This window comes from Crinia signifera, chromosome 3 (genome assembly GCF_055691185.1).
Source record: "Crinia signifera chromosome 3, ASM5569118v1, whole genome shotgun sequence".
Classification (NCBI taxonomy): Eukaryota; Metazoa; Chordata; class Amphibia; order Anura; family Myobatrachidae; genus Crinia; species Crinia signifera.
Window position 1 is genome coordinate 204,041,720 of NC_139219.1, and position 14,430 is coordinate 204,056,149.

Consider the following 14,430-nt stretch of genomic DNA (forward strand, 5'->3'; position numbering starts at 1 on the left):
CTGCAGATGACAGCCCCCCTGTCATCTGCAGTCAACAGAGCAATGGGGAAAAGATGCTCACAACTTCACCCCCCACTGTGGAAAACTGCTGCCCTGGGTAGTACGTAGGACTATCAGGACAGTTGCGATGTATGCAGTTGTCTACTAAAGTAATAGAAGACCATGATCTTTTCTACAGTAATATGCTTTATTAACTAAAAAGCACTGCTTCTGTGTATGTCAAATTCATAGCATACATATCCTACATGCAGATAAATTATTTAATAACTGTTATCATTCATATATGACAATCCCATGACATCCTCTATCTACCAAAGATGTACAGATTATTTTTACTGCAATTTATACAGCAGTGGTTCAAACATTTCAAATACATGGAGTGAAATTTTATAGGATGAGAGATTCAGAAAGTGAGAAATTTGGTAAGAAATCTCCAGGTTTTTTTTAAAGCGGCAATCATTGACACTGCAAAACCAGGCTTGTGCCGTACATGGCACATCGTGGGATCCTTGCAGGGGACTGTGGTGCGGAATCAATATCAAGAGATTTCGGAAGAATAATTTTTGTTACCAGGACTGCTTGTGAGTGATTCTCTGGGCGTCCTAAAATCTCTCACTTTCTGAATCTCGCATCCTATTAAATTTCACCCATTATTTTACATTGTTTTAAATGTTTGAACCAGTTTCCCTGAAACACCATCAGTTATCCATAATTTCCATGAAAAGATTATTCAACCAAAGTAATTGATTTTATCCTTCTAAAAACTTGCTCAAAGCACAAGAGCTCTATAATATAAAAAAAACATAATTCAAAGGGCGTTTTTTTCCTATATGAACTTTTTTTAATTTATTGCCATTCTACCCTGAAGATTGTTCCCAGCCTTCAGTAAAAAAAAAACAAAAAAAAACAGAAAAACAGTAAAACATAGGAAAAACAAAGATTTTTTTTTTTTACATATTTATTTAAATAATAGAAAAATAGAATAGGGATACAGAAAACAGAACTAAAAATCAGTGGAATGTGTGTGCATACATTTCAAAGTTTAAAAAAATAATGGTGGTTAAGAAAAAACTCTTCAGCATACAGTCTGGATTATATGATGATTAATCAGCAAATAAACCACGTACTGACCCTCGTCCAGAACCAAGTTGTACAAATGCATGCAAGACTTATTAAACACAGCACAGAACGCTATTACACTATATTCAACTTTTAGAATAAAATAATGCTACCAATCATAATCCCAGGGATAATGCCGCAGGGGTGTTATGATGATTCAGCGATGTAAATCAAAATGTTAAAATGTTCTCTTTCCTCAACGAAAGAAGATTTCTGTATCATAATCTGCATACATTATGTATAGAGTGGAACAAAATGGGGCATAAACAGTGAAGCAGAGGTGGAGCTTCAGTTCTTCAACAGAGGACAATTCAATATTTATGGGTGTCACAGGGAGTGTGCCAATGTGTTAAAGGTGTAATCATTTAATGATTGGCAATACTTGTATTCTACAGGCTATTATATTTATGCCTTAGCAGGACTTGACATATGCCAAAAAAGTTTTCCAATTTGTTTTCGGACATTAGGGTTAGGTCTAGGCAGAAGGAGGAATGAAAGAGAGAGATCTAGGGATTTGGATATTGAAAATAAAGAATAATAGTTGATTATAAAATTTTTAGGTGTAAGCTATCTCAGGGGAGAGACCAAATTACATGGGACCCTTCTGACAAATCCCTCTCCAGCAATACTTTGGAGCAGAATAGACAGAGTTGGAACCGGGGTATTAACTGCTAGGCCCCAGTGTTTTATGACCCCCACCAAAGCGGGGACCAATGCGGGGATATAGCACGCAGGAGACTCCAAGCATCTCCTCCCAGTTTCACAGCCTCCCTGATAACCAGCCAGACTTAATGCCGCAGCCAGAGGCAGACCGGGTTAGGCGAGTGCCAATAAGGCAGCAGCAGTAGCTGCACCAATGTAGCAGCAGCTAAGCTGATGTGAGCGGTGGCAGCTGCAGACTGGGAGCGGGCCCGTGTGGGCAGCTGGGTGGGCAGACTGACATCGTGCCACCACCGCATGATGACATCACATGCCGGGCCTTACCATCCCAGTCTGACACTGAGAATCAAATATTTTATAGAGATGGTCTGGGACCAAATCCATTCCTTTGTGTCATAAAACTCCTGCTCTAAATGCTGTTTTAAGTTCACTTTGGAGATACATCATAGATATAATTTACTGAAATATTGTAAATTCCTTTCTTACCTTCAATAAAACTCCTCATCTTAATCATGCTAACTTGAATTTGGAAATAATGTTTTGAATTGGAGTAATGTTTTTATCAAAAAATGAAATACAGTAGTCTACAGAAGTCATTATTATTTACAAGGTTGAAATTAATTGTTTTCAGGCATTGCAGGTGTTTAAGCCATTAAAATATATAACATGTACTGGAAGCTTTTGAAAATATATTTTTATGTACAGCATATTTAAAATATATACCAGAGTTTTATTTATTTATTTTACAAAAATAGAAGTAAAATCTTTGACACTGCTTTTCACCCCGCTATTCTATGCTGTCCTTAGTGCGATGAGTACACATTGCAGCAAGGATATAAAGGGGCATCTCAGTCCGGGATGCAGTTTAAATCCCGGCGGTCGGGATCCCGGCGTTCAAAATCCCGACGCCGGAATCCCGAACGCCGAAATCCCGACACTTTCTCTTTCCGTGGGTGTCCACGACACCCTCGGAGGGAGAATAAATTAGTGTGCTGAGCATAGCGAGGCACCGGGCCCGCAAGGGGGGGCGATCCACGTCCCCCCCTTGTCGGGATTTCGGCGTTCGGGATTCCGGCGTCGGGATTTTGAACGCCGGGATCCCGACCGCCGGCTTTTCATGCCGAATCCCTCAGTCCTTGTCCATACATGTCAAGAAGGGAAGTTTTGTTTAGTAAATTTGCATAAACTCAAAGATGGGTGGCCACAAATATATGCTGCTGTGCACGCTTTTGCCTGTGACTCAGAAATAGACCCACACAATGTTCAAATGCCTTTCAAGTCCTGGCATTTCAAGATTCCGCCAACTCAACTTAAACAGAATATGTGAGTATCTATTTGAAAACTTCTCTACCCAACAAAATAAACTCTCATAGAGAAAATATTGGCTTACAGATGAGTCCTCATCTAGCCTCAATACTCCAAGCAGTAAGATATTTACCCGGTGTGAGAACCCCAGGTCCCATGCAACTCTGCTAGCATTGAGTGTCTTTTTGCCAACACAGAGTTTGAACATGGATTGTCCATGGAGGAGAATGATCATATGATGCAATCAAATATGGTAACCTGAGTACTGTAGCTTATATGCTGGTTTTACTCCTTTAAAGTACATGAGCATTTATATTGATATATTTTTTCAAATAGTATATCCATAGAATGTGTACAATTTGAAGAGAATGCTGTTCATTTAACATAAGACATATTGGGGGAAATTTAATAGGATGAGAGATTCAGAAAGTGAGAGATTTGATAAGAAATCTCCAGGTTTTTTTAAAGTGGCAATCATTTACACTGCAAAACCAGTTTGATTTTGCAGTGTAAATGATTGCTGCTTTAAAAAAACCTGGAGATTTCTTACCAAATCTCTCACTATCTGATTCTCTCATCCTATTAAATTTCACCCATTGTATTTGGACTGTTTAATGAAGCTTGCACAATACAGTACCAGAAGAACAACTGTATGTATATTTTATACTGTATTTTTGATATGTGATGTTTTACTGTTAGTGTGTCCTTTTACATCTTTGTTGCATGCTGCAGCATGTATGCATCAAATAAAGGGGCATGACGGCGGGCGAGTGCTTGGCATTTGGGCAACACGGATAGTGTAATGGTTAGCATTACTGCTTCACAACTGAGGTCATGGGTTCGATTCCCACCATGGACCTGTTGAGTTTGTTTATTATCCCAATACTTGTGTGGGTTTCCTCCGGGTACTCCATTTTCCTCCCTCAATTCAAAAATATGCTGATTGGCTCCCATCAAAATTAACCCTAGAATGAATGTGTCTTCTTGTGTATGTGGTAGGGGGAATAGACTGTAAGCTCCACTGGGGCAGGGACAGATGTGAATGTTCCAAATATTCTCTGTAAAGCGCTGCGGAAGAGTTTAAATAAAGATATAAATTAATAAATTAATACATTTGCACCCAAGTGCCTATAGGATTGCAAGGTATGAACAGTCACAGGTGGAAACTTATTAAGATGTGAGTTCTATTTCATATGTCCAGTGACAAAGCTGCTTGCAGCTTTAGGCATGCCTTAGGAACCACAACCTGGACTCTTTACAGACAATTATGGTGTGCCTTGGGAACTCCCTTCTGTACTCCCCATACCTGCTCAATATTTTGGAAATTTCAATTGTCGTTAACCCGGACGTGAGCCATACCACCTGGATGTGGATGTCGTATAGCTAGTGAGGATTCATCACTTTGGATGAATTGGGACTGCACTTTCTTTTATTCAGTGCAAGTTCAATTTATCAGGTTGTCTACCCATTTATGTTCTTTACCTATATATAACTTATATAAGTCAATATATTCCTATTACAATATTTTTTACACAATCTTTTGTTAATTATGTATTTTATGCAGTGCTGCTTTTATCTCTATTTTCCTGTTTTTTTGTCCTCCCTATTATAGCAGCAGCTATTCAGCAAACAGCCACAGGTTGCGCCTGATTTTGCGATTGTTTCATTATTTTTTTCTTCACCTTTTCACCAGCTATACCTGTGCAATCTTACAGTGCATCAGAGTCTGAGCTACATCCATCTTGTTGAACCAAGGTTATTACAAGTTAACAAACAATTCTTCACACATGGTACAGTAAGCAGTCTTGGGGGTAGATTGACTTACGTTGGAGTAATTCAATTGTTGTTTTGATCATGCACCCATTGCTGATGACATGCCCAAGAGCTCCAGATTTGGCCAGGCTGCACAAAGTGCAGTTTGGGTGCCCAAGCAGGATGCTTTACCCACATTTCTGCTTGCCAGCTTGACATACAGTATGGCTTATTGACAATGAAAATATCAACAATAACATTAGAGTAAGGTTTAGGGGTTACAATAATGCATGACTGAAAACGTTTCACTTATTCTGGGAACATGCAATTATTGGGTGACTGCATACTGAATATCCTAGTGTATGCCCCCTATGTGCATTACAGAATATTCCCCTGATGGACCAAATATGACCCGTAGATAATTCTACATCTGATAAATTGCTTAAACTTTTATATGAGACTTTTATTAGTAGCTCTTTTACTGTAAGTTTAGAAAAGAGCAGGGTGAAAATAATTTGTATTTCACATGAGGGATAGGCATCACTAAGGGGGTTATTCTAGTCCATTCTTTCTGACAAAATCCTTCTTAGATGGACAAAACCATGTGCACTGCGGGTGGGGCAGATGTAACTTGTGCAGAGAGAATTAGATTTGGGTGGGGTTTTTCTTCAAAGAGAGATCTATATTGAAGTGTAAAATCATGCAGTCAGTATTTTCCCTGCACAGAAACAAAATAACTCACCCAAATCTAATTCTCTCTGCACCCCCTGCAGTGCACATGGTTTTGTCCATCTAAGAAGGATTTTGTCAGAAAGAATGAACTAGAATAAACCCCTAGGTGTGGTGACAGCAGGTACACACCCTGCATTACTCCACCAAGGATGGAGATACAACCTCATAGCCTTATTTAGAACTCTGTTCCATCACTTTGGGGGCATGTTTAGCATCTCCGAAGATGCTAGCTGACCTCAGAGACTGGGCTGTCTGTAGTGTTGACTCTTCATCTGTGAAAGGAGCCAGGTGCTGCAGGAGAATGTCATACTGCCGCACCCGGCTCTTGTCACTGCACAAAATCCACCACTTTGGTGTCATCCCTTCGAAAGATGACACCTGGGTGCAAGCGACACCCCTGTATCCACCTTGTGACCTCACTGTATGAGGGTACATGAATTAGTGTTGCTTTACCATCAAGTTACTTTACGTTCTCATTAATAATATGCTTATGGAGAGTGTAAATATTCAACAATAACAAAGAGATAAGTATGGCAATAGATAAAGATGAAGATTGCATACAGTTTGTGTTTAGGAGAATGTTAGTTGCTAAAGATTAATCCCATTTTTTTTTTATTGATCTAAAACAATAATAATTAAAACATATACAGTACTTTAAAGGAATACATTAATAATGGCAGCATGGATGGTGTAATGGTTAGCATTACTGCCTCATAGCGCTGAGGCCATGGGTTCAATACCCACCATGGCTCTAACTGTGCAAAGTTTGTATATTCTCCCCGTGTTTGCGTGGGTTTACTCCGGGTACTCCGGTTCCTCCCACAATCCAAAAATATACTGGTTGGTCAATTGGCTTCCAACAAAATTAACCCTAGAATGTCTTTGTGTGCATGTACTTGTGGTATGGAATATGGATTGTAAGCTCCACTGGGGCAGGGACTGATGTGAATGTTCAACTATACTCTGTGAAGCACTGCAGAATATGTATGGGCTATATAAGAAACTGTTAATAAATAATGTTTCATCAGTGTTAAAGTATAATTTTCATAAACGACACATCGAATGACGCTTTTGATCAAAATTTTTTTCAACACCGACTTCCGAAACATATACAAAAGTCATTAATTCTTAATTATAAAGGAGCAAACTATGAGCATAACAAGGCAAATACTAAATGTGCAGAAAGTACACCATAGCAGTTCTTTAAAAAGTTGAGATAGAACGGTTGAACAATTTTCTGAGAACCAATATCTCCAACTGAAACCTTGTACAAAACAATATTTGGAGCTAGATAGTGTCATGCATAGAATCCATAAACAGTCCCTTGTGTGTCTGAATCTTTCAACAGTTGTTGTGTGGTGATATTATTGGTATTTTAGAAACTTTTTTGTATTGTTAGTTATTTTGATACCAAGTTAGATTTTACCTCTGTGTAGGAAACATAATTAAAAAGCTATAATTAAAGAATATTTTACACATACTGGTCCTTATTATGCACAAAATAAAAAATCTTAAAGGTTTGAGTAGAGTTCTCAAAGGTAAAATCTCATGAATGGAAAAATTGGTATGACCTTAAGATTCTCTCAAGAGATTTGCATATTGAGAAATTAATTCAGGTCACTTTTAAATTGCTTCCATTTACACTTTTCAAGGATACTTTAAAAAACACATCTGTGCCTCCTTATGTTGGATGCTTTGGTGACAGAAAAACTGAAGTCATTCTGTTCCAAAAAATTACAAAATGATGGGAAAAAGGTTTTCAGCAATCTAAGGTACTCACAGCATGATACATACTGTAACAAATGTTAACCTTTCACTACAAAATCACTTTTTTGAACATACTTAACAACATAAATATATAAAGTATATATATATATATATATATATATATATATATATATATATACACATATATTTATTTATTACATTCTACAATTAAAAACATATGTTCTAAGATGATTAGACTGGGGAAAATTGGAATTAAAATAATCTCCTTACTGTACATATATCTGGGTGCATTACATTACCATTGTTTATTGTAAGCCTCATGAGGACAATTAATAGCAAGTTACTGTAGGTGTTGGCACTTCATTCACAATGACGGTTTAAAAAAAAACATTTTACATCCTCCTCACCTGTCTAATATGGTTTGTGGGGTCACCCTGCAGAAATCGAGGATCAAAATTGGATATAATGTCAGCACCCACATCACTTTAAAAAAAAAAATTATTTGGTGGGTAAGTGAATTTAAGTTCCTCTATCTCCCACACCATACAACATAGAGACCCTCACTAAAACTACTGAATATTTCCTTAAAGCAAAAAAAATATTGACTTGTGAGCAAAATCCCTGCACTCAATAAAAAATATGCAGTCCACAGAGGAAAGTAATTAAGCAGTATCCATTTTAGAAAATTTTAGAGTGAAGTCCCCATGTTCAAAAAATGAAGCCCTTTAGTGTTTATTGGGGCTGATTCTAAAAGCCCCCATACACTGGGCTGACTTGGTCTTATTTGGTCCCATTTTTGTTCAATTCCATATGATGTCCCTTCAGGTCCAATGCGTGGTTCCCTGCGCATCAGACATGAGTCGGTGGTCAGACCTGCTGGCCATCCGACAACCCGACCGCAGACCTCCCTCTAGACAGTGAGTCGGGTGGGGAGCAGGGTCGCATGTGATCCATTACAACAAATTGTGATGGATTGCATGCGTCCCTGCCACAAGGGAAGGTCCTGGGTAGCTTGCGGGGGATCGGCTGGCTGTACACTGCTGTGAGACATCGCAGTAGTGTATGGTCACTATAAGTTGGATGTGTCTATGGCCTTTGTTGCGCACAGCCTCTTTTAATGACTTTCCCACAACACTCACTATAAACATAGCATCTCCATGCATCTGATTAGCCAGGTTCCTCTCAAAGCCCAGGAATGCCCAATTCAATTCAGATTCTGTGACTCTGAATCAGCAGTGTAACTTTGTGAGCTAACAATTGAGATACATGCACAGTGCTATATACAGTTGGGTCCATAAATATTGGGACATCGACACAATTCTCATATTTTGGGCTCTATACACCACCACAATGGATCTGAAAAGAACCAAACAAGATGTGTTTAACTGCAGACTTTCAGCTTTAATTTGAGGGTATTTAAATCCAAATCAGGTGAACGGTTTCTATATGTGCCTCACACTTTTTAAGGGACCAAAAGTAATGGGACAATTGGCTCAAAAACTATTTCATGGACATGTGTGGGCTATTCCCTCATTACTTCATCATCAATTAAGCAGGTAAAAGGTCTGAAGTTGATTTCAGGTGTGACATTTGCATTTGGAATCTGTTGCTGTCAACTCTCAATATGAGATCCAAATCAACTGTTTAGAACATTCTTAAAAAGAAAGAACGTACCAGAGAGCTCAACAACATCAAAAGATTTAGAAGACCACGGAAAACAACTGTGGTGGATGACAGAAGAATTACTTCCCTAGTTGCGAAAATCCCTTTACAACAGTTGGCTGGATCAAGAACACTCTCCAGGAGGTAGGGATGTATGTGTCAAAGTCAACAATCAAGAGAAGACTTCACAAGAGTGAATATAGAAGGTTATCCAAATGTAAACCATTGGTGAGCCTCAAAAACAGGAAGACCAGATAAGAGTTTGCCAAGCAACATATAAAACAGCCTTTACAGTTCTGGAACAACAGATGAGACAAAGACCAACTTGAACCTGAGAGATGGGAAGAGAAGAGTATGGAGAAGGAAAGGAACTGCTCATGATCCGAAACATACTACCTCATCAGTGAAGCATGTTTGTGGTATTGTCATGGCGTGGGCATGTATGGCTGCACATGGAACTGGTTCCCTGGTATTTATTTATAATGTGACTGCTGACAAAAACAGCAGGATGAATTCTGAATGTTTTGGGCAATATTTTCTGCTCATTTTTAGTCAAATGCTTCAGAACTCATTGGACAGCGCTTCTCAGTTCAGGTGGACAATGACCAAAGCATACCCAAAAGTTTAAGGCAAATAAATAAATAAATAAATAAATAACTATGTTATGCAATGGACAAGTCAATCACCTGACCTGAATCCAATTGAGCATGTATTTCACTTAATAAAGACAAACCTGAAGGGAAAATGCCCTAAGAACAAGCAGGAACTGAAGACATTTGCAGTAGAGGCCTGGCAAAGCATCACCAGGTTTGAAACCTAGCATCTGGTGAAGTCTATGTGCAGGGGCGTAGGGAGGGTGGAGCCGGCCAATCAGAAGGAGCATTGATGGCTGCTGGACCGCAAGCGCCTATTGGCTAGTGGTTCAGCGGGAGACTTAATTGAAAATAGCTGCGGACAGGGGCAGCTCAGCCGGGTAGAGCAGGGAGCGGGCGGGGAGCAACAAACAAATTAAGTCCCCCTTGGCAACGAGCAAATTTAGTCCCCCTTAACAACGAGCAAAAATTAAGTCCACCTTGGCAACGAGCAAATTAAGTCCCCCTTGGCAAGGAGCAATTTTAGTCCCCCTTGGCAAGGAGCAAATTTAGTCCCCCTTGGCAACAAGCAATTTTAGTCCCCCTTGGCAACATGCAATTTTAGTCCCCCTTGGCAACAAGCTATTTCAGTCGCCCTTGGCAACGTGCATAAAGCCCCTTGGCATCGAGCATGAAGCCCCTGGCATCGAGCATGAAGCCCCTGGCATCGAGCATGTAGGTAAGTGGCACTTATGTGTCAGATGTGTACTGGCCATTACGGTTTGTAATATAGTATGTAATGGGCATTACAGTTTGTTATATAGTATGTAATGGGCTTCATGTGTGACCTTATGTGTAATTGGCATTACGGCATGTGGCTTTATGTGTAATGGGCATTACGGTTTGTTATATAGTATGTAATGGGCATTACAGTTTGTTATAAAGTATGTAATGGGCATTATGTGTGACTTTATGTGTAATTGGCATTACGGCATGTGGCTTTATGTGTAATGGGCATTACAGTTTGTTAAATAGTATGTAATGGGCATTACGGTTTTTTATATACGTAGTATGTAATGGACATTATGGGGGAAATTTACTAAGATGATTTAGTAGAAAAAATTCGTATTTTCTTACGAAAATACAAATTTTTCGGGTGTATTCGTATTTTTGGCATTTACCATGCAAAAAATACAAATATTAGTATTCATATTGATGGGACATTCGTATTTGTATTTACAAATACGAATGTCTACACCATCGATAGAATACGACAGGAATCACCATTCAAAAGAATGGTGGTTCCTGATTTACTAAGCAGCAGTATTGAAAATACGGCTGCTAATTAGTGTAAAACTGCCACGAATATACGGCAGGAAAATACACTTTATTTTCCTGTCGTATTTGGCAGAACAAAAAGGGGGGTAAGGAAAAGATTCGCTCTGCGGATGCACTCCAAAAGGACAGAAATTAATTAACACATTAAAAACTTTTAATCTTTTTTTCAGAAATTATTAAAAAGGTTTTTTCAAAATCCTGTGTCCATTTTAATCAATGAATTTACAGGAAAGAGCTCCTACTTGCAGTGAAATTTTTGAAGGAGTTTTAAAGCATTTTAGACACACTTAACACACAACATATAATGAAGTGCTAATTGCACTTGTGAAGAAAAGAGAGGAAAATGTGTATATAGATTAAAATAGGTTAGGTAGCAGGGAGATAATGATCTTTGATAGGTATGTGATAGTTTGAATAAAGATTTATTTCAATTTGTCTTTATTTCTTCATGTCAGTATTCTTAATTCTTTTATTCAAACTGGTTATAGTAGGTGTAAGTAGCTATGTTCTTTTAATATTGAGGTATTTCCTCCTTTTTATTTGCACATTGATAGCCCAGTTGTGTTATGAACAATTATGGGTTCCTTATAACACACATAGGATCATTTCAGGGATTTTACTTGCTCAATCCACACAGTAATGCTTCAGAATAGCTCTCTTTCCCTGTTATGTATTTGGCAAAAGCCTGCACGGATCAGTCAGATCCATGCAGGCTTTAGTATAAAAAAATTACAAAAATAAATAAATAAATGAAAAAAATCAGCGTGGGGTCCCCGCCACAGCTGTAACCAGCACCAGGCTGATAGAGCCGGGGCCGGTAATTAAAAATCAGGGAACCCGACAAATAGGGGTTCCCCGATTTTTAACAACCAGCCCCAGGCTCCAGGTCCGGGGCTGGTTCCCAAAATACAGGGGACAAAATGACTAGGGGTCCCCCGTATTTTAAGAACCAGCCCCAGGCCAAACCAGCCAGCAGGGTAATGTCACAGCCGGGGCACACTTATTATTTAAGGTCCCGCGGCCAAAACATTCATCCATACTGACCAGTCAGCCTGGCCAGGGGCCCAGGGGGAGTGGGGACCCCCCCAATAAAGGGGTCCCCCCCTCCAGGACTTACCTGACCAGGCTGAAGCCTGGTGCTGTCCCCGGTGGCCCTGTGCGGTGGCCACCGGGCTGATTGAAGTGTAACAAAAATAGAATGAAAAACTATTGTTTAAAACTGTGGAACTATGAGTCCCAGCAAGCCTCCCCTGCAAGCTGGGACTTGGAGAACCACAAGTCCCAGCCTGCGGGGCATTAAAGGGCCCGCTGGAACTTGTAGTTCCACAGTAATAAAAATAGTAAAATAAATACACACTGACACAATGAAAATAAAACTTTAATTCATCCAAAGCCCATACATACTGATACTTACCTATCTTGATCCCGTAGGTAGCCCTCAGTCCTGGTGTCCGGTGTCCTGTGTCATCCTCCATGTCCATGTCGGCATCCGTGTCGTCCTCCAGGTCCATGGTGGTGTTCGAGTCCGAAGTAATCCATGGTGGAGCTGTGGAAGGAAATCCTACTCACCTGGTCCTGTGGCGAAGATCTCTTCTCTTGATCTGCCGTAGTCCAGGTATTCTTCAGCATGTCGGCGCTCCCCGCACTCTCCGCATTGGACTGAGGAGAGACGCAGAGATGTTTCATCCTCTGCGTCTCTTCTCAGAATGATTGCTATTGGCGGCCTAGCGGCCAATCAGGAGCCAAGAAAGTCAGCTCCTGATTGGCCGCTAGGCGGGCAATAGAAACCATTCTGAGAAGAGGCGCGGTAGATGAAGGATCTCTGCGTCTCTCCTCAGTCCGCTGCGGAGAGTGCGGGGAGCGCCGACATGCTGAAGAATACCTGGACTACGGCGGATCAAGAGAAGAGATCTTCGCCACAGGACCAGGTGAGTAGGATTTCCTTCCACAGCTCCACCATGGATTACTTCGGACTCGGACACCGCCATGGACCTGGAGGACGACACGGACGCCGACATGGACATGGAGGACGACACAGGACACCGGACACCAGGACTTAGGGCTACCTACGGGCTCAAGATAGGTAAGTATCAGTATGTATGGGCTTTTGGATGAATTGAATTGAAGTTTTATTTTCATTGTGTCAGTGTGTATTTATTTAACTATTTTTATTACTGTGGAACTACAAGTGCCAGCGGGCCCTTTAATGCCCCGCAGGCTGGGACTTGTGGTTCTCCAAGTCCCAGCTTGCGGGGGAGGCTTGCTGGGACTCATAGTTCCACAGTTTTAAACAATAGTTTTTCATTCTATTTTTTTACACTTCAATCAACCCGGTGGCCACCGCACAGGGCCACCGGGGACAGCACCAGGCTTCAGCCTGGTCAGGTAAGTCCTGGAGGGGGGGGACCCCTTTATTGGGGGGGTCCCCACTCCCCCAGGGCCCCTGGCCAGGCTGACTGGTCAGTAGGGATGAATTTTTTGGCCGCGGGACCTTATATAATAAGTGTCCTCCGGCTGTGACATTACCCTGCTGGCTGGTTTGGCCTGGGGCTGGTTCTTAAAATACGGGGGACCCCTAGTCATTTTGTCCCCTGTATTTTGGGAACCAGCCCTGGACCTGGAGACTGGGGCTGGTTGTTAAAAATCGGGGAACCCCTATTTGTCGGGTTCCCTGATTTTTAATTACCGGCCCCGGCTCTTTCAGCCTGGTGCTGGTTACAGCTGTGGGGGGGACCCCACGCTGATTTTTTTATTTCTTTTTTTTTTTTACACCTTGCAGCCTGCACGGATCTGACTGATCCGTGCAGACTGCCTGTAGGAATTCGTATAAGCGGCTGTATATACGGCCAGCTAATACGAATTAATACGACATCGGAGGGTTACAAAGCAGTCGTATATGACTGCTTTGTAAATCCCCTCCGGAACACGACTTTGCATATGAGGTATGCAGTCGTATTCATTCATAGCAAGAATACGAATACAATTATTTGTATTCGTATTCTTAGTAAATTTCCCCCTATGTGTGACCTTATGTGTAATGTGTAATTGGCATTACAGCATGTGGCTTTATGTGTAATGGGTAATACAAAGTTTGCTAAAATGTGCAATGGGCATTACGATGTGTGGTATAATGTTAAGCCACGCCCCCTTTTTGCTGCCCAAGAGCCCCGCCAACTACATATGGGGGGGGCGCAAAACATGCCCTTTCTCCGGGCACCGTGGCACCTAGCTACACCACTGTCTATGTGTTCCAGACTTCAGGCTGTAATTGACTGCAATGGATTTGCTACAAAGTATTAAAAAGTGAAAGTTTGATTTAGGATTGTTTAGTTTGTTCTATTACTTTTGGTCCCTTAAAAGTGGGAGGCACATATAGTAACCATTGTAATTACTACACCGTTCACCTGATTTGGATATAGATACCCTCAAATTAAAGCTGGAAGTTTGCAGTTACAGTAATTCTTGTTTGGTTCATTTCAAATCCATTGTGGTGGTGCATAGAGCCCAAAATATGAGAAGTGTGTCAATTAATGGACATGGCCGTAAATGTATTCACAGTAGA

The 14,430-nt window shown here is 40.7% G+C and overlaps 1 non-coding gene across 1 annotated transcript; it reads left to right on the forward strand.

Annotated features, from left to right (window-relative positions):
• The first annotated feature begins 470 nt into the window (after positions 1–470).
• LOC146066007 (U11 spliceosomal RNA) lies at positions 471–605 on the forward strand. The gene has a single exon (XR_014472810.1). It is a non-coding gene; the product is annotated as a U11 spliceosomal RNA (small nuclear RNA).
• The last annotated feature ends 13,825 nt before the right edge of the window (positions 606–14,430 follow it).